Genomic DNA, 21269 nt, shown 5'->3' on the forward strand with positions numbered 1-21269 from the left:
TTACTTTTAACACACTTCTTATTATTAATTATAATTTTTATAATTGAATAACATCATAAAAAATTACTTTCTAAAACCCATATTTTTTATAAAAAAGAAAGAATAAATAGTGCATTTTAAAAAAATATGCTATTAACCTCATTTTTAAATCATGGCTCCTTAAGAATTAAGGTTTTAATTTTTACTCAGGCAAATATTTTATCTTTAGTGTTGAAAGAATAAATCATTACATAATCTTAACAATTTTTACGTCACATATAACATTAACAAATTATATTATCTCTTTATAATAAACTGAAAAGGTTAAATTTATGATACTCTATGATAATTTCTATTTAGTCAATAGAGATGACTCTTAAAGTGCTTCATTAAAAGAAAAATAAAAAAACGATGCTAACCATCTATCTATCTAGCTTAGCCCTTGACTTAAAAGAGACAAGAACCAGGGTGTCAATGAACTAGGGGGTTTTCGTTTACCTTATCATGGCTGTCAAAATAAGAAAAAGAGTAAAAGAGTTAAAATAAATGTAGAGAAAAAAATAAACAAAACAAATTTGAGTACCTTAATGGTAGCAGATTCGACTCTTACCACGTCAAAAATGGGTATGGCCAAAAGATTGAAAAGAGATGAATGAATCGGAGGGATGCAACTGATGTTCATTCCTTCTATTTCACCAGATTTCCTGAGGAGATGAACGAAACAGAGCTGTGGCATGAATTTAAATGGGGGCTAGCTAGAAGAATTCATGAAAGCCAACCTTTATACTTGGTAGAAAAGGAACCAACATCAGAACTCAATCCAAAACCAGAGCCACTTATTTAATACTAGTACATAATTTAATATAAGGGACAGTATCTTAGTGTGCAATTACATGACATAATTCTCTTTTAGAAAGTTATCTTTGTGCAATAAATCCGTACATTTTTTTTATAATTAAACATCGTAAACCACAAATTGAACAATTTATTATATGCACTTAATTCTCCAAATTTGCACATCCGGACATCTACTAACTAACTCAGTCTTTTTCTCAAAAATTACTTTCTTTAATTCTATTTTCATTACCAATAAAAAAATTCCATACTATAATTCTTAAATCTCAACAATCATAGCGCAACCTTCCCACAAAACCATTTATGCACACATCAAGTAGGACTTACATCCTTTATTAATCGAATGACATCCCATACAATTTATCATCATCTTTTCCTCTGCTAAGGGGAGAGTGACATCCTAGAGTAATTATCCGCATACAACATATGTTGTTCTTTTTTTAAAGCATCTTATATCCTATTTTCATATCACATTATCACCTGCATACACAAATAATCGCGACAAAGGAGCATGTTATCTTGTACCAAGCTGTATAAGCAAAAATGCCCAAGTAAGGCTAGCTCTCCTTGTATGATCCTGAGAATACTACAGTATTTAGTCATCTAAACAAAAATTTACACCTCCGAATTGGGGGTATCGGGGGAAGATGCAGATGATAGAACCAACATTTCAAACAGGGAAAAATAAAAGGCATTCAAGATTGCTACCACCCAACTAAAAATTAACAAATTAACCAACCAAATTCCTCAAAAGAGAAAAGACATTTGACATACCAACAACAAACTGGTGGAAAAAAATCATTTAACATTTCAAGTCCAACTTTTCATAACAGAACCATGCAACAATAACCTGCTCAACGAGATTGAAAATCATACACCAACTAGAATACTTGAACAAATGTATACATAGCTATGCACAGATCATAAATATGAAGGATTCATATGAAACACAAATAGTTGAATAGAGAATGTGTTCTTCTCAATGCATATGGAATTTTCGTAACTTTACAGTCAACCAACCCTGACAAATTAACATACCACCCGATCCTCCCAAAACAAAGAGAACCAGTACCAACAATGGTCAGGTCAAGCTAAAATTGATAATTTTCACTGCACACACGAGCAAGTAGACGTAAAATCCCTTATGCACAAATAATAATGAAAATTCAGACACACTATATACAAGTTCCTTAGAGTAGACATTGTCACTTCCACATAATTGATAAACCACCATGAATACACATTTCGCAAATCCAAATTCCACCATTCATAAACAGGAAATTAAATAATAAACAAGCACTTTTGTTAGCAGATACTACACAAGAGGAACAAGGCCAATACCATGAGTAATTGTGTCATCATTGAAAAAAGCTCAAAGGGATATCATAGGTCAGGCAGCCAATTCGATTTCCACAGTCACAAACCAGAAAACCAAAAGAAGACGCAAAAAGACGTTTCAATCGGATCACAATTCAAAACAAGGCATATTAAAAACGGCATTTATATTATTTAAAAATAAATCTTTAAATTTTACATCTACACCCTCAAAAGAAACAAAAAGGAAAATAAACCCTAATTTAAAAATTCGAATTGAATCGGAGTCAACAGAAAACCCTAATTGAAACACAGGAAAATACTGAATAGGAAAAAGAAATCATTAAAAAGAATTAGTAACAATACCTCTGCACCATGATGATCAATAATAAATCCAACAAGATCGGCACATTCAATTCGAGTTTGGTTATTCTTTGAGCGCAAACCCTCTAATATATAAGGGAAACATTTACACGCAGAGTATATGGCAACAAATTGTTTTATCAGCTCCCTCATTTTTTCTCGTACTTTCTCAATGTTATGCCTTAACTGCAACATTAAAATAAGAAATGAATTGTGACTACCTCGTCTGTAACACCCAAGGAAGTACACTAGTCAAATCTAGAACCTATGTAAACCAAAAATTTGCTGAAATCACCTACACTATCAGAAAGATTCACTGGAATAACAACATCCTCAGGTACCACAAATATTAAAGTTGTTAATACAAACCTTCTCTACTAAGCATGGAAGAAACACTACCCCTTCAGATTTGGTCAAAGAGTACCCCTCGTCCTTCAAAGTGTCAAGCAGTTTAGGAAGAAATTCTAGCACCTAAGAAAAGATAAGACTCTATCAAGTAAGTATACTCCTATAAATTAAATTGAATAAAGTTAAGACTAACAACATACATCTCCATGATAAGGAAGGAAACACTACTAGAAAAATCTCATTTTACATCGGTGGAAAACGTATTTCAAAGACGGGTGGATGCCCGTCTTTGAAACGAGTGTCGTTGTAGAGGGTAGATTTCTACGACGGTCGTAAAAGGACCGTCTTAGAAACACGTGATTTTCTACATCGGTGGTGTTGTAGACACGACTTCTTTTATGATGTGTTCTACGACGGTCCTTTTATGACCGATGTAGAAAGTTATGATTTCTACATCACTTCCTTCAAAGAAACGACTTTGTTTATCACATGTTCTACATCGTTCCTTTTACGACCGATGTAGAAAGCTTTATTTTCTAGACATATTCATACATCGGTGCCTATTTATATATAAATTAACCAACATAATGAAATGCACCCTTAGTTAGCATAGAAAGAAAAAAAAGTAAGCACCCCATTCCGCATTTTAAAACATAAAGCAACAAATATTAAAAATGAAATGCAATAGTGAATAATATAAAGAATAAAACATAAAAAGGTGGTGTTAGTGTTAGTATTACCTCCTGGTGAGCAGATCTACGAGTTCTGTCAGTCTGGCAGGCAAGACGTATCTTCTTAAGGACATACCTAATTTTACAAACACAAAAAATAACAACATAATAATGAAAAAAATTATATATATATATATATATATATATATATATATATATATATATATATATATATATGCAAGTTTTTCATGAGTGTGAGTGAGAATAAAGAAACATGAGAGAGACACGATAAGAGTGAGTGGGCTCACCTTTTGTTTCCGTGCCTGTGTATGACAAGTAGAGCTGAAGCAAAGGAACCTCTTCCAATGTGTTCAAGAATTTCAGGTAGACAAAACATGAGTTAAAAATTTTCAGGTAGACAAAACATGAGTTAAAAACATGAGTTAAAAATTCATAACATATCCAAACCAAGGTAATAACATATTAAGTTAAATGATTGAATTTGTCTACTTAATGCAAAGTTTAGCTTCTACCTAAGTTTTATCTCTCGAGTTTTTTAGCTTCTAATTTTTAATCCCTCAAATTTTTTATAATAACTTTTAGTCTTTTATTAATTTTTTTGACATCACTTTTAGTCCCTCTAAATTTTTTGTCTATTTTTAATCCCTCATTTATTTTTATTGTTCAAAATTACTCTCAAATATAAAATAAATAAGGGGCTAAAAATAGACAAAACATGAATTAATTTTAAGAAATAAAAATAAACAAGGGACTAAAAATAGAGAAAAATTTAGAGGAACTAAAAATACTAAGAAAAATTGAGGAAAGACTGAAAATTACCCAAAAAAACTTGAAGGACCAAAAATTAAAATTTGAGGGACTAAAATCCTAATTAATCCAACTTTTTTTTTGTTTTCGTCACTTGTCATGGAGGAGAGGTTATATACCAATTTGGCCCCAACCATGAGGTTACGTACTTATGTAAAAGAAAAGAATAGAAACAATACTGAAACTATTAATAGCTTGTGCATTTGATTAAATAACAAGGAAATAATGGCCATACACAAATACACAAGCAGAGGAAAACCAAATTCACAATACTAAAACTATTAATAGCTTGTGCATTTGATTAATTAACAAAGAAATAATAGCCATACACAAATACACAAGAGGAAAACCAAATAATAGTCGTACACAAATAATAGCCATACACATACTACTAATAGCTCAACTCAATCATGTTTGACGGGGGCTTTGATCCAATGAACACAAGTCACAAGCAGGCCCATCACCCAAAAGGAAAATCCACAAATAATATTTCAAACAATATTATATATTCCTTTAATTGTTTGTGTAAATTTTTTAAATTGAATTATAGTAATATAATCATACCGGGGAGAATGATTTAATTAGTGAAAAAAATGTGTATTTAATTTTTACCGTGATTAGTTTTTAATTCAATTGATTGGAAAACAAATATAATTTCTGACCTAACAAATAAATGTTTATAAGATTTGTTAAGTTATACTTTCTTATTTTTTTAATTAAAATAAATTAATGAATTATAACTAAAAATTATCTTAAAATCAAAATGTAACCTATTAACATACTTTAATTAAAATACAAGTGTATAACAATAAAGCAATTTATTTTACCAAAGCAATAACTTTTCAAGTAAGCAAAAGTAATTCATTCTCTAAAAGCAAATAAACTTACATGTTTAGCCATTCCAAAGTCTGTCAGCTTGATTTCACCATTAGGATCAACTAGAATGTTAGCCCCTCTAAAACAAATGAAGACTTAAGGCAACATGCATAAAACTTTAAAAATAATAGAATTACCTGATTAAGTTGTTTGAGGCACTCTTTTGATGATTGGTCATCACAGACAACCCTGACTTCTTTTATTGCACACAATTGTCCACTATCACTATCAAAGTTGCAACACAAGTGTTTTAGAGATGTACAACAAACATAGGAAGCACAATATATATAGTTTCAAACTTGTCCATAGCATTGGCATTTGGGCAGAGTGCAGATTCTAAAAGAAGGCTGATGATACCATTCTGTAAACATAGTTGTACTTCAAAGCTAGTTTTTTTTCTATTGCCAATAACAAGTAGCACTGTAATATTTCCTTTTGTAACCTACAGATTTGCTTCAAAAACCACAAGTAAGTTTCCTATTAAAATTGTGCACACTCTTTATTCACATGTAGGAGCATCAAATCATCATGGCATGTACCCAAAATTTTCAAATTTGAGTAATCTTTCAAGATAGTATATATATAATCAAATTCAATTAATCACTTGTTAATAAATAAATATACTTACAGGTTGTTTGCTAACACGGCACAAGTAATGCATATGCTAGGCAGAGCAAGCCAAACATTACTTGAAGGAAAAAAAAAACACATCATTCAAAGAGCACATAAAAGAAAAGTAGAAGCATTAGTTACAAGAGTAGAAAAGCATACAATTGATCACAAGTAATGCAGCAATTATAGCTTCTTATGGAGATGGAGGCCAATACATTCCTGCCACCAGCCACAAAGTCCCAGGCCAAGTACTCTGATGACAAGTAACACCACCTTCATTAATTTAATTTTCTTCCAGCCGAAGAGATATACAATGTCCTAGGATATCAACTTAACTAAATGAGTACTGTTTAATGTGAAATAACAGCATTAAAACTATACTAAAATGAGTCAAATTTACAGCCTAATGCTACACTTTTGAGGGCACAAAATTGGAAGCATCTTTTGAAAATCACCAACCAAATAATTATAAATGAAGGGAGGAGGATAAGAATTGTACAGATCCAGTAGTTTAAAAGGTTTCCCACCCACCCAGTTCATCTAACCAAACACCAAACCGCACCTCAAGAGGGAAAAGGAAATGAAAACTAGGAAGTTTGTGTAATTTCACAAAACCTCATAGTTAGTGTAATTTACTCAAGAATAAATTTGTCTTTTGTATGTATATCTGGATTCTACATTTCAATAGAGCTAGATGTATCAGACAACTTTAATTTAGATTTTTTCAATTGTCTCCTCATGTTCTAACATATATCCTTATGATGTATTTAAATCAACTAAAAACAAAATTTGATAGAAACCATCGAAAACTATACCAAGAAAAAAGAAAAATTATCTCTCTGTACCTAGCCAGGTACACCTTAAGCGGCTCTATGTAGTCTTCAAATTCTAAAGTGTTAGAGAGATAAAAAACGGGAAGACAAATACCAAGTGGCTCTCTGTACCTAGCCAGGAAGCATCTTTTGGAAAGGGTTAAAGAGATCGAAAACGGGAAGATAAAGGGAATGTTGAGGGCACAAAATTAAACTTGCTAAATTGAAGATAATTGAAAAAATCTCAACTTTATATGTTCATCTCACAGACATCCCCAACAACATGAAGCAGAGAAAATATAAAAGCAAGAAAATTCCCTCTCAACAAAAAATAAAAATATGGAATTTTTGCCTAACAAAACAGAAATTAGTACATTTTTTTTGGTGGGGTGAACCCAACCGATGCAGCCTCTTCTTTTGCTGGTGCCTCTATGGTGTCGTCATCGGCGGCTGCTGCTTTGATTATTCTGGAGAACTTGAGGGGCTTCAAGCGGGAGAAGGAGAGGTGCGGCGTTACACGAGACTGAGTAGGGTTTTATTGAAAATATATATATTAAAACAACGACGTGTTTATGATAGGACCGTCTTAAATCATCTTTCATTTAATTTCAAAAATGCCACTAGACCGTGCTTTCTAAAACGTCTTTAATGCAACCGTCGTAAAGTTCATTCTAGAAATGCTTATATTTACGGTAATGCCACCGCATTATTAATTAAAACGGTTTTCTCACGACCGTTGTAGAAGGGACGTCGTAAAAAACCTATTTTTTAGTAGTGAAAGGAAAAGAAGAAAAATGAAATCACAACAAAAACAAAAATAAATTGAACTAGGTTGTAGAAGAACAAGCTTAAGGAAGCCAACCTCGGGTTGTAGAAGAACAACCTCGGCTTCAGAACAGTGAACAGCCTAAGGGCTTGCTTCAAATGTGAAATGAGCGACAAGGTTAGGGTTCAAAATAGTGAACTCAAATGCGAATGCAGCTTAGGGTGTTCAGAACTAAAATTTTATTTTTTATTTTTTTTTCTTTTTTTATTTTGATTTACAATGGTTTTTTAATATAAACCGGCGTAAATTTTATTACACAAAACATTCTAAGGCGGTTTTCAATAACCGCCTTAGAATGTGCATCGTGGATTCCAAATTTTAGCACAATAATTACAAAATTACCACCGTACCACTTTCTAAAGCGGTTCCCTTATAACCGTCGTAGAAACGATGTCGTAAAAAGGCTTTTTTGTAGTAGTGATAGTGTGGATAACGATTGAAAAATCTTATTGAAAAATCGAGTGCAAATATTATTGAAAAATCTTATACTGTTACTAAGCTTTTGCCAATCCAACTTTTGTGGACTAGTAAAATATTCTCCACTATGCTCTAAACTTTTCATCTATGATTCTTTATTTAAAATATAAATGATTTATTCATGTGCGCCCATGAAATTCTCGTTTTTATGCTCCACATTTGAGGACCATAATAAAACAAGAAAGATAATTACATTTTCAGTGAAAAGAAGCCTCCACTAATGCCATATAATGTAATTGTGTCCTTATTTGTAGGATAGGAAGTTTATAACAAACATTTCAGTCTCAAACAGAGTGTTAAGGGAAGAACTCCTCAAATGGAGACACCTTTAGTGATCCAGAAGTTCACTTCAGAATCTGACTACTTGCCGATGAAAAGCTTGAAGGATTTAAAGTTTGTTTTATGGACAGAGATAGTGAAGATATGGAGAATAGCATTCCCTATGGCACTGTCTGCATTGTTTCAGTTTCTCACAATCTCCTCAACTTCCATCTATGCTGGCCATCTTGGAGACATTGAACATTCTTCTATCTCTGTTTACCAAGGTGTCATCAGTGCCATCTATTTTAACTTGTTGGTTAGCACCTGTCCTGACCTCTCCCATTCATCAAAAGCTTAGTTGTTATTTGTTATTTGTTTTTTCTTTTGCTTTTAAACACAAAATGGAGTTACCAAATCCATTAATGAGTAATTTAAGTCTCTTTATGGCCAAAAGACACTAGCAAGAAAAGGTAAATGTGCATTCTGATTTTCTTTCATTTTTCCATGTTAACATCATTAGTTAACATCGATTTTTCAAAAACCGATGTTAACGTATGATATGTTAACATCAGTTTTTCAAAAAACCGATGTTAATGCATACACGTTAACATCGGTTTTTGAAAAATCGATGTTAATATAAACTTTTTTTTTTAATTATTTATATATTTAAAAAAAACATATATTGCGTCATTAATTATATTTTAATTTAAAAATAATAATTAATAAACAATAATAAATTCAAAAGGTAAACATTTAAAAATTAAACTAAATTTTTAAAATGAATTTCATAATTTTAATTTTATTATTTCATGATTATCATTTAAATATAACACACATTTATATAAATTATTTGATATTAGTTAATTTGAAAAAAAACTGTTTTTAATAATAGAGTTTAACTTTTATAGAATTTTTATAGAATGTTGGTAAAATCAATTATATCGTAAAAAAATTAAAATTTATTACTAATTATTATAAAAATAAAAAAAATCTTCATAAAAAGGTAAATGGAGAATATTGTTTAAAAATTTTATGAAATCCTACTATATTTATGTTATCGTATTATCTTTAAATTAAAAATAAATTAAAATATTTGTATATATTAATTTGATTTATTGAAAATATATGTTACAGTGGTTTAATTTAAATAATTATAGTTATCTCATATATTTGTAGGATTAAAAAAAATGATATTTTCATTATTTCTAAACAAAATTTTCAGAACAAAAATAAAAATATTTTCATGAGACACGAAAATTATGTTTTAAGTCTTTAAATTTAGAGTTAATTATAATCCACATGTAATTTATTTTTATTACATTTGTCATTTTTTTATTATTTTTAACCACATTTGTTAATTATGTGAATTTTTTGTTAATAAATTTAATAAAAAAATCATTTAGGAAAGAAGAAACAAAGAAAAAGAATTATATTTAAATAGTGATGAATTTTTAAAAGAGTAATTAAATTAAAAAAAGTTAAAAGTAAATGTTTTAAAATATTTTTTTAGCTGATGAAAGAAAAATTTAAAAATTAACTAAAATAGTATGTCAAGACTTATTTCGAATACACTTGACAACGCATTGCCTTATGACTTATGTGATGCGTCGAGGAAGACAGTGTCGAGAAATAATATTACAACATAAATTTTTGCATCAATTTAATAATATGAAAAAATTATCTATAATCAAACAATTTTCTATGCACGTATAGAAAAATTGTCACTCTAAGCTTACTATAAATAACAATTAATATTTATTATCAAATAATAGTGTAAAAATAATTTATACTATCTATATATGTATAAACTATTTGCTCTTAAAATTTAAATGTCCAACATAGGTATATTAAACTAATAATTAATCTACACATTAAGGAAATTACTATGGTATATTGGTAGTGACATGAAGATAATATGTAATAATACGATGAGTTATTAACTATTTGTTAAATAATGATTTTATACTAAATGTTCGAAATTATAATATTCTTTTTGGTATGAAATGTTTAGAATTATTTTTATAACGAGTATCATGCCAAAAAAACATGATGGATATTAATTTAATATATATAATATTCGTTTATTAAAAACGTCAACATGTTAATGTTTTACTTTATTTACAAAGCATTCTCAAAATTAATTGTATACTAAATTTATATATAAATAAATATAAAATCTAAGGAAACTACAACTTGGGGATTTGCTACTGTTAAGGGGTCCACAACAAGCATGCTCCTCACATTACAAATGTGTTACTGGCTTAATTGACATCATGTTAAAAGAGGATTATATTTTAGGAAAAATAAAAAGGCAAATAAAGTGACCATGATGATAAAATAACACTCAGATGTGCATATGAATTCTTTTAATTTATAATTGTTGATAATTAAATTATCGATACCAAAATAATTTTTTAAATAAGTAAAGAAACCCGATGCTTTGCATCTTAAACGGGATGTAGTAGTGTAGCTATTTTAGGGCCACCAAAAGGAAGGGGCATGAAAGGAGAGGACTTGATTGGACTCGTTTATTGCTCCCTCCACTCCAAACAAAAGGGCGTGAAAATATGCAAGCGTGAAACTTCCAGAAGAAAGGCAAGAAGCAGCCGTGTGGGACACCTCATTGGACTGACTTCACCGCAGAAAGGGGAGGGAACTGCAAATCCGTAATTCTCTCTCTCCCGATAACGCCACAACACAGTTTCTTTGTATTCCACAGTACAATCAAGTAAACTTGTTTTTCTTCTCTTTTATATTGATCCTTTTGATCTATTATGAACTTCATTGATGCCTTCATGTTGTGTTTTTCTGTTACTGATTTCTATTGTTCGTTGCGTTTCGTTGAAATGAATGCTTTGTTTCGGTGGAGCTTTTTCAATTGGATTCACCTTATTCATGTTTTGTGTTCTTAATCATTAATAATATATCATGATACCATAAGAAATTTCCAAATCCACAGCTACTCTCCGTAAAACCCTAACCAACACCTCAATCTCTGTCAATCGAAGCCCCAAACGCCGTTTTGCAAACGCGTCGTGAACTGACGCACGGCATCCTAGCCCAAAGCCTTTTTTCTTTTTCTTTTTTTCCATTCGTTTGGGGTGTGTTTGGTTTAGACCAGAGAAATAAAGTAGAAGGAAGATAATTTGAAAAAGGAAAAATAAATTAGAAATGTAATGATATGTTGTCTTGTATAGTTGAAGAGAAATAAGTGAGGAATAATATTTTTTTTTCAAGAAAATTGATTTTTTGTTCTAAAAAATTGATTTTTGCTTTAGTTTGGTGTTGATGTTGGTGTTGGCATTATTGTTTTTGCTTTAGTTTGGTGTTATTTTCCACACCGGTGGGACAAAAAGAGAGGAGAGAGTTTGGAAAATAGGGGTATGGGGTGAGAGGTAGAAGTAGAAGGTAAGTGTGTTAGGAGTGAATGAATGAAGTGAGAGGAACAAGGGATAGGAATACAATGGGGTATTTATGGAGGAACAAGGGATAGGTACACAAGGCAGGATTAAGTAGCTTGATTTGAATAGTGAACATTTATTAGTCGATGGTTATGCTAGAAGAACAAGCTAGAATTGGGGAGAGTTGATAAGAACAAATCGTGGCTGATATGCAAGCATGTGTCATGCAAGGGTGAATTCACGGATCATTCTTGTTGACGTGTGGGTGGCCTAAGAAGATGCCATGCAAGTAATGAATCTGGACAAAACGAACAAGCCCGCTTTTGTCTCTCATGTTTCTCTCACTCTCATTCTCTACGATAAAACCTCCTTTTTAAGATCAACTTCATCCCTAGGTTTGGTGTTATTTTGCACTTTCAAGAAACAAAGGAACAAGAAAAGGTTAAGCAACAAAAAGATAAACATGGAGGACAAAAGGACCGCAATCACAAATAACCAAGCAAGGAAGAAAATCCACCCATTAATTAGAAGCTTAAGCATTGGCGGCGAAGGTGGGATTGTGGGGCTTGTTGTGTTCGGTGGAGCCTTGGCCATTGCGGGTTTCATGGAAGTTGCTTCTTTTGCGAGCAACAAAAATAAGGCAAAGGACACTCATGATGATCACCAACAAAAATAAGTGTGTTAAAGTAGAACTACCGAGTTGAAATTGCTACGTGGCAATCATATACATGCAGTTGGCATGGTGCAATGGTCCACTTTCTCTTCTTCATACCTTTTTCTTTCTTTTATTATTATCACTGTATCATTTAATTAGTCTTCTGGTCTGCATTTATTGATTGAGGGAAGCGTGTGAGAGTGAGTGAAGTGAAGGGTGAGGAGTCACTGTGCATGAAAGGGGAAACTGAGACTGAATTAAATATTTGAACTTTCTAGAATATGAATGTTATTATACGTGTTTTATAATATATTAAAATTTTAAAATATAAATTATTAACAAATCATTGATAACTTATTTGAACTTTCTAGAATGTGAATGTTATTATACGTGTTTTATAATATATTAAAATTCAATATCTTTTAAAGACGATTCTTTGATTTTGGATTGAAAAATATTCGGATTAAAAAAATGAAAATATATTATTAATGCATACGAATATAGACTATTTATTTATGATAATATAATGATTTATTATATTATTATCTTTTGACATTTAATATAATGATAATTTTTTATTTATCCAATGTAATGATGTTTGATAGAAAAAAAAGAAAAAAAACAGGATAAAGATATGTTTCCTTTGTTTGTTTAAAGGGAAATAAAAAAAATAATTTCTAAAAATAAATTTTATTATTTCTTTATTAATTTTATTATTTCTTTATTGTGTCTATGAGTTTTAAATTTACATTTTATAATTTATAAAAGGTGGTCTGTGGTTCTAAACGGGAAAACAATTGGTGTTAATATAGAAGATGATGATTCATACATGGACACTTATGTTAGTCCTTTGTCTACACAAATGACTTCTAACAACGTCGGAGAAGAAGAAGCTGACGACGTTCATGCTAATCGTAATGATCATGATGAAGGAGAATTAATTAACATCGTCTAACGTAATTTTCTAATATAATATTTCATTTCGGTACATTCATTTACATAACTCATACAGTGTTTTTTGATAATATTAACTAATTCAACTTTTTCTCTTTAAAGGACCATGGCTACTCCACCTGCCTCGCCTCCTCCTCCTCTTCCTCCTCCTCCTACAGACGCTGATGCGTCTCCTCAGAAGGATTTGATATGGGAGGATATTCAGGTATTTGAGTTTTCTTCGTTGATTTTCTTTAATAGTCTAAATTTGTTATTTACTTACAATAAAACCTAATTTAGTTTGTCAGGCGGAATTTCAAATCCCTGAAGCTTCTGACAGTAGGACAAAGAAGAAAATTCTTCAGATTGTCGACGAGCGCTGGAGGCAGTTTAAATCTGACTTGACTAGGAAATGGGCACTTGCAGTCGACAAGGACGGTGCGGACGACATTGTCTGTGAAAAATATGGCATTAGCAAGGAGAAATGGACTCAGTTTTGTCAGACCCGCAGAGACCCCTCATGGGAGGTATGTACTTTGTCATTTTAGTTGTTTTCCACAACAAAATCACTTCTTATAATTTATTGTAATAATCATTTTCATTAATGTTAAACTTTTGTAGGATGTACGGAAAAAGGCACAGGCCTCCCAGAAGCAAAACACTGCCCCCCATGTATTGTCTCGTGGGGGTTATGAATATTTAGAAGAAAAGATCATGGCTGAGAAGACAAAGAAAAGACTGGAAGAAGCTGCCCAGTCAGGAAGCACTGAGGGCATCATTGACCCTCCAACTCCCATCAGACGCCATGTGAAATGGAAGATGGCCCGCACGAAGAAAACTGGACAGATGACGTCTGAGGCAGCAAAGGAAATAGCTGACAGGATTGTAAGTCATTTTTAATTAATAATTGTAATTATCTTTGTGTATTTTGTGAATTCCTTGGACAAATATGTGTTCGGTACAGGATTCTTTAGACGAGCAGGCGTCACAGGGATCGTTCGTCCCCCATGGACGTCAGGATATCCTGACTGTTGCCATTGGGCGACCAGAGCACCCTGGCCGTGTTCGTGCTGTTGGAGCCGGTGTCACCATAAAGCAATACTTTGGATCAGCTTCACGAACATCCCGCAGTTCTTCCTCCATGCCTTTTGAAGACCTAGAACAGCTGACCCAACAAATCAGAGACCAACTGGAGGAGTCAATCACAGAAAAAGTGACTCGAAAGATGATGGAATCCTTTAGCCAGATGCAGTCCCAGTTTCAGTCTCAGATGCAATCACAGGGAATTGCACTACCTCCAGAGCCAGAGGTTGGTCCCTCAGGTCCTCGTGTCAGCACAAAGGAGAGTTGTGTTGCTCCCTCAGGGAACGATCCAGGGACGGGTGACTCAGACAAATGCGGCCTATATATTGAAGAAAATCCTTCCTGCTTGGTTGCCCAAGGAAGACTTTACGAGGGATCCACAACAGTTCACAACATCCCTTTGTTGCATGGCCAAGTCAAGGTTGGTGTTGAGGAGGTTAAAGATACAGAGGCTCTCGTTCCTGTACCCACTGACGAGGTTACCTTAGTGGGGCAGGCACTTAACACTTTCCTTGCTTGGCCAACACATCTTGTGAAGCGTTTATCAGAACAGGTATTTTACTCTGATTATAGGTTTATTTTTTTCAATTAATTTATTCACTGTAATCAAAACTTGCTAATTAACTATGTTTTATCAATAGGCAGCTGTGTCTCCAGCAAAACCTCCAGAAAGTCCGGATGAAGAGGTCGATGATCCCCTGTACCTGATGACATTGACCATCCCACAACTATTTTTGAAGTCGCTCCAGGTTATGTGGGATGCTACCATATTCGGGGTGTTTAATCAAAACTTCCCGTTGTATATAAAGCACGAAGATCTCTCTGAAATTGCACATGGTGGTCAATGTCTCAGCATATCTGTTATACAGTTGTGGATTCTGTAAGTCATTTTAGATTATTATTAATTACCAAAGTAATTGTTTTAAATTCATACATAATTAACTTTGACTTAACAACACAACCATCTGACTGAGACAAGTGTGCGAGTGGGGAATTCTGATGTTTATGGATTCCTCGAGCCACAGTCCATTCAGAGATCTGGGCAATCACAATTTGAATCCGAAATTTACATCAAGAGTTGGATACAGAGTTCAAAACGAGATGTTTACCTTAGAGCCTATCTGAATAGGTAAGTCAAACACAATAATTGAATTTAAATAATCTATACTACTACAACAACCCATATTCGTCTCTACTGCAGTGGACACTGGCAAATGGTCGTCATTCTACCTAAGGAAAACCTAGTTGTCTGGTTTTGTTCTTTGCATAACAGGCCAGACAACTACCTTAAGGGAATAATTAACAAGTCAGTATTGTTTTCAATACATTTTCATTGGCATAACTCAACAACATCAATATTTTAATGTTCCTTATATTCAACACTAGTGCTTTGAAAGGACTTGATGATACTCCACAACCGAAATCCAAGGCTGCTGCTAGGTGGATTGTTGTTAAGGTACGTGATTTAAATAAAAGTTCTACTTATATATATTTTATGTGTGTGTACACTAATTGTAGTTAACGTTTAATTAATATCCAAATTTCATTATGTATTTAGTGTAATAGACAAAAAGGAATCACTGAATGTGGCTACTATGTGATGCACTGGATGTCCACGATAATCTTAGGATCTTTCAGGAATAATTGGGAGACGGTAATTGTTTATTACAAACAAATTTGGTTTTTTTATAATTGTTATTACATTATTAATTTATTTTTTTATTTGATCATGCAGTATTTTAATGAAGTTAGACCATTGGAAGCAGAGAGATTCAAGGCACTTCGCATATAGTGGGCACAGTATTATCTAAAAGTTAGAAATCAAACATAGGATGTTAGGCAACTATGTAACTTTAGGTTAATTAATTAGTTTACGTACTTTGCATTACATTTTTTTATAATTGTTGTTTCATCTTAACATTGAACAACCTTTGTTGATAGCTAGTTTTTTGCTAAAATCTATTTGAAAACTGAATGCAAATGATATATGTTGTGTGCTGTGTGGTCTTTGTAAAAACAAAGACATTATATAAAAAAAATTCCTGAAAGCATCTGTTTTTTATAAAAACCGATGTTAACGTGGGTTAACATCAGTTTTTTGAAAAAACCGATGTTAACTATCAATAATAACACATTTGTTAACATCGGTTTTCTGTAAAAAAACGATGTTAAAATTCAATAGTAACACATTCGTTAACATCGGTTTTTTATAAAAACCGATGTTAACGTGGGTTAACATCAGTTTTTTGAAAAAATCGATGCTAACTATCAATAGTAACACATCCGTTAACATCGGTTTTTTCAAAAAACCGATGTTAACCCACGTTAACATCGGTTTTTATAAAAACCGATGTTAACTGTCAATAGTAACACATTCGTTAACATCGGTTTTTTATAAAAATTGATGTTAACTGTCAATAATAACACATTCGTTAACATCGATTTTTTATAAAAACCGATGTTAACGTGGGTTAACATCGGTTTTTTTAAAAAACCGATGTTAACTGTCAATAGTAACACATTTGTTAACATTAGTTTTTTTACAGAAAACCGATGTTAACGAGCGTTAACATCGGTTTTCTGTAAAAAACCGATGTTAACTGTCAACAGTAACACATTCGTTAACATCGGTTTTTTGTAAAAACCGATGTTAACTTTCAACATTAATATACATTTTCTGGGTGCAATTCATATTAGCAACATCGGTTATTTATATAACCGATGTTGGTAATTTTACGTTAACATCGGTTTTTCAAAAACCGATGTTAACGATAATACTATCAACGTCGGTACTTTCGACATCGGTTGAAAAACCAATGTTGAAAGTCATAAATAACCGATGTAGAAAACATATTTTCTAATAGTGTCCTTGGCATTGTTTTCATGATTGTCATTTTCTTGAGTAAAGATGAGTTTGCCAAGATCTTTACCAACAGTGAGGATATGATACGAGCTGTTGCTGATTTAGCATACCTTCTTGGTGTATCAATCATGTCAGGTGATTGTTTGCTTTTAAAACTTGTAAAGTTCATTTTGTAATATATTGCCCCCATCTCTTGATTGTTCTTCTATTGTTACCATTATAGGTGTGGCCGTTGGGAGTGGATGGCAAGTTATGGTTGGTAACATAAACCTGGCATGTTATTACGTTGTTGGACTCCCTATTGGAATATTCCTTGGTTTCAATCAACATTTAGGGGTCAAGGTAATCATGTTCTTGTTATGGGAATTGTTTCTTTACTTCAATGTCAAAGGCTGCTTATATTTAGATAATTTGCAGTGTAATAAATTGCCAAATTGTCTTTACTTTTAAGTTAAGACAATTTGATCTCCGACTTACCCATTATGATTTCCCTTGAAATTTACACACTTAAATGGTTTTGTGGCTTAGGGTCTCTAGGGAGGCACCATGTGTGGCAGGATTCTTCAAATGTTAGTCCTCTTAGTCATTATTTGGAAGACCAACTGGTCCAAGGAGGTACTCACTTGAATTTTTGCAATAAGCAGCTTTTACTTTTGCACTCAATTCCAAATTTTTGCATTGATGTTTTGTATGCTAATTGTGCTGAAGATAAACTATTACGCTTTTGTTTTTAATATGCATCATGAAGCGCCACGTGATTTTTGGGTTTTAATATTGTTTAGGTGTAATTTTTTCCAAATTTATGAATTGGGGAATTATTATTCATTTTTTGGAATAAGTCGTGTTACAAATTTTTATTTATTTATTTTTTTAACTGAAGTTGTAAACTTTTTATGACTTTAATTTTTTTTTTTTATTTTTCAACTTTAAAATTGTAAAGTTGTTTTTTTTTTATATTTATGATTTTAAAGTCATCAATGTTTTCTTTTTTACTTTTTTACGTTAATTTTTTAAAAAATGGAAAATATTTTTTATTTAATTATTTAATAAATACATGTTTCTTTTTAATTTTTTAGTTTTATTTAATATTTTTTATATATTTTTTATATGATTTTATTTAATATCTATATATTTTTTAATATTGTTTTATTTAATATATTTTTCATATTTAATATTTTATATTTGCTAATAATGTTAAGGAATTTGATTTGTTTTGTAAATGAAAAAAATAATACAAAATGCTTAAATCAAATAATGAAAATTAATATAAAATGAACAATATAAATTAAAGAGAAACATAATACATTAATTTAGTAACAACTAATATTATTTTTACTTTTTATGTCTTTAATTTGTATTGTTCATTTTATATTAATATATTATGTTGTTTTTATTTTAACAACAAATTTTATTATTAATTATTATCTATTATTAATATTAAATTCTACTATGTTCCATCTTGTAATTTGAGTATTTAGAGGTAGAAATATTTTGATTCAAAGCTACATTACTTCTTTTCTTATGTTACTTCTTAATGAGCAGGAAGTTTTAATTGCTTTCCTTCTTGGAAGCTTTTAAAGATTAATAAATGATTTCCTATGAATGGAATAGTAAGTACATTTATTGAATTTTGTGATTTTGGCTAAAATATTCTTCAATTATGATAGGATTTGGCAAAAGCTTTTATCCAAGTTCTTGGTAATGAGAAGACCAGCAAGGAAGTATTCAACATCTCGGGAGAGAAGTATGTTATGTTTGACTGATTAGCAAGAGCATGTGCTAAGGTAAGTCACTCTTGCCTTGTCATATTTAAGGTGACCAATAGAGAGCAGTGGGAAAATGCCTTAATAAGTGAACTTAATGATGTGATTATTCATTTACTATTTTCATTGCTGAATTTTGACCAGGGTTTATAAAGTAAGTCTCATACAAGACTTTAGGTTCAATTATATTTGCATATTGTTATTGCCATTCATGAACAAAAAGCAAAAAAATAAAATAAAAATTAATAATTCTACATCAATTATTAGGACAACCGATGTAGGATTGCTGGATATTCTACATTAGAATGATTTACCATGGGGTAGCATTCTACGACATTTCATGGCCACAACCGATGTAGAATGTTGGACATTCTACATCGGTTATTAGGACAACCAATATGGAAATCTGGCATTCTAAGACGGGTTTAGAAACAAACCCGTCTTAGAATTGGTAGAATTCTACATCGGTTTGACGCCACAACCGATGTAGAATGGTCAGAATTCTAAGACGGTCGGTCAACCGATGTAGAAAGACGCGGGTGTTTCAACGACGCCGGTTACAATGACGTGTGATAACCAATGTAGGAAGACACTGTTAACCGATGTAGAAAGGCTATTTTGTAGTAGTGGTACCAGATATTCCCATTACTATACCTATTATTATTATTGCTAATATGGCTACAACCTCATACCCAAATTTCTTATATGTGCCTGAAATCTCCAAGTAGCATAAGCATGGAAGCAGGATAGAAGCCATGATACTTAGAAATGCTCCAACCAAAGACATTAGATCTCCAAAGAAAGGAACAATTAGGGCAACAATGGCAGTGCTCATTACCAAGACAGTGCTGCCTAAGATGCTGGTTACTTTATTCCTGTACGTACTTGGGAGCAATTCTTTCAAAGCATCGATAATAGGTGTCACCATCAAAGCAAACTTGGATATGGGATTGACCAGGGTAGTATATATTGCTAATTTTGATCTTACTTGTTTAGTGGCAGGTTTAATGTGACCCGTGATTCAATGTGTGAGCCATACATTAGGTAACAAATTATAGCCATAGATGCATAACCAACCGTGGTTAACAAAAAACATGCAAACAGGACCTGCAATGTTAAGAAAAATAAAATTCATTAGAGACAAAAAAGTAAGAAAATCAAAGATACATCCACTCTTTACTTATAGGATTAAATTTACCACTTTAACTCAAATCAAACATTTACTTGATTAGTGTATGCATTTTGTCATTCTAGCTAGAGGTGTTAGATTGCAAAGATTAAAAGCACAACACTTCCAAAATATGTAAAATTGTTTAAAGCACTTACATAAGAGAACTGGTGTTTGTTTGTCATGGGATTATACAAAGTAGGGAAGACTGGATGTGCACGATAGCAAAAGGCATATAAGCTAACAGCTGTGGGGATACCATTCCAATTAACAAGAGTTCCCTTTTGATGAAAACCAACTCCATCAAATGTTGCAGTCCATGATATTGATAGGATAATGAAAGCAGAAGCAAAAACTCCACTTGTAGATACATAAGAGAGCATACTCAAATTATCCAACCAAACTGTGGGCAAGATGATAAGGGTAACCAATATCACAAATAGTTGCTTCCCACCAATTGCTAAGCCAGCTATTTGAATCTCCCCAATAGGGAATAAGTTACTCAAGTTATCGCCCTCCAGAATCAAGAACCCTGTTGAAACTAAGTAGAGCTCCATGTACATGGACACTGATATTATTAGCCTTCCTGTCTTTCCAAATGCAAGTTCACCTATATTAGGGTAGGTTTTTATATTTGAATTCTTGTCCATGCATCTTTCATCAACGTGCTTGTGTAAAATGTTATGGTGGCAATAGAAAACAAAAGACCCAAGCTTAACCACCCTCCTGATGCAAGAGCATATGGAACTGAGAGAATCCTAACACCTGGAAACCAAAGCCAAAGCCACACGTGCTGAAAACATAATTAGCATTTTATAAGTTTTTGTTTTAACAGGAAACAAGATCTTGATTATGAGGTTGGCGTAACAAAGAAAAACATAATTATGTCTTTAAAATAAGCTGAATAATCCGTAAATTTTTCTTTGAATTAACTTAATGAAGTGCATGTGTTTGTAGAAAAGGAAACCTGATATTGCATTGAGTCCATTAAGGCAGGTGCAAAGAGGGATACAATAGTATTTTTGGTAGAATGATGAGAGGCTATATTGGCTTTCTCATCAAGGTGATTCCACTGTGGTAGTAAAGGAACATCCAAGGATGATTTGCAGGAAAGTTCTTCTGACATTTGAGCAAAATCGGATATAGAGGTTTATGAAAAAACTTTTAATTTTTTGCAATGA

At 32.0% G+C, this 21269-nt stretch overlaps 2 pseudogenes; both read right to left on the reverse strand.

The window, feature by feature from the left end:
- LOC114396897 overlaps positions 1 to 21269 on the reverse strand; it is a 70532-nt pseudogene that overhangs the window by 38673 nt on the left and 10590 nt on the right.
- LOC114394558 lies at positions 19534 to 21214 on the reverse strand (annotated as a pseudogene).

Source organism: Glycine soja, chromosome 18, assembly GCF_004193775.1.
Source record: "Glycine soja cultivar W05 chromosome 18, ASM419377v2, whole genome shotgun sequence".
Taxonomy (NCBI): Eukaryota; Viridiplantae; Streptophyta; class Magnoliopsida; order Fabales; family Fabaceae; genus Glycine; species Glycine soja.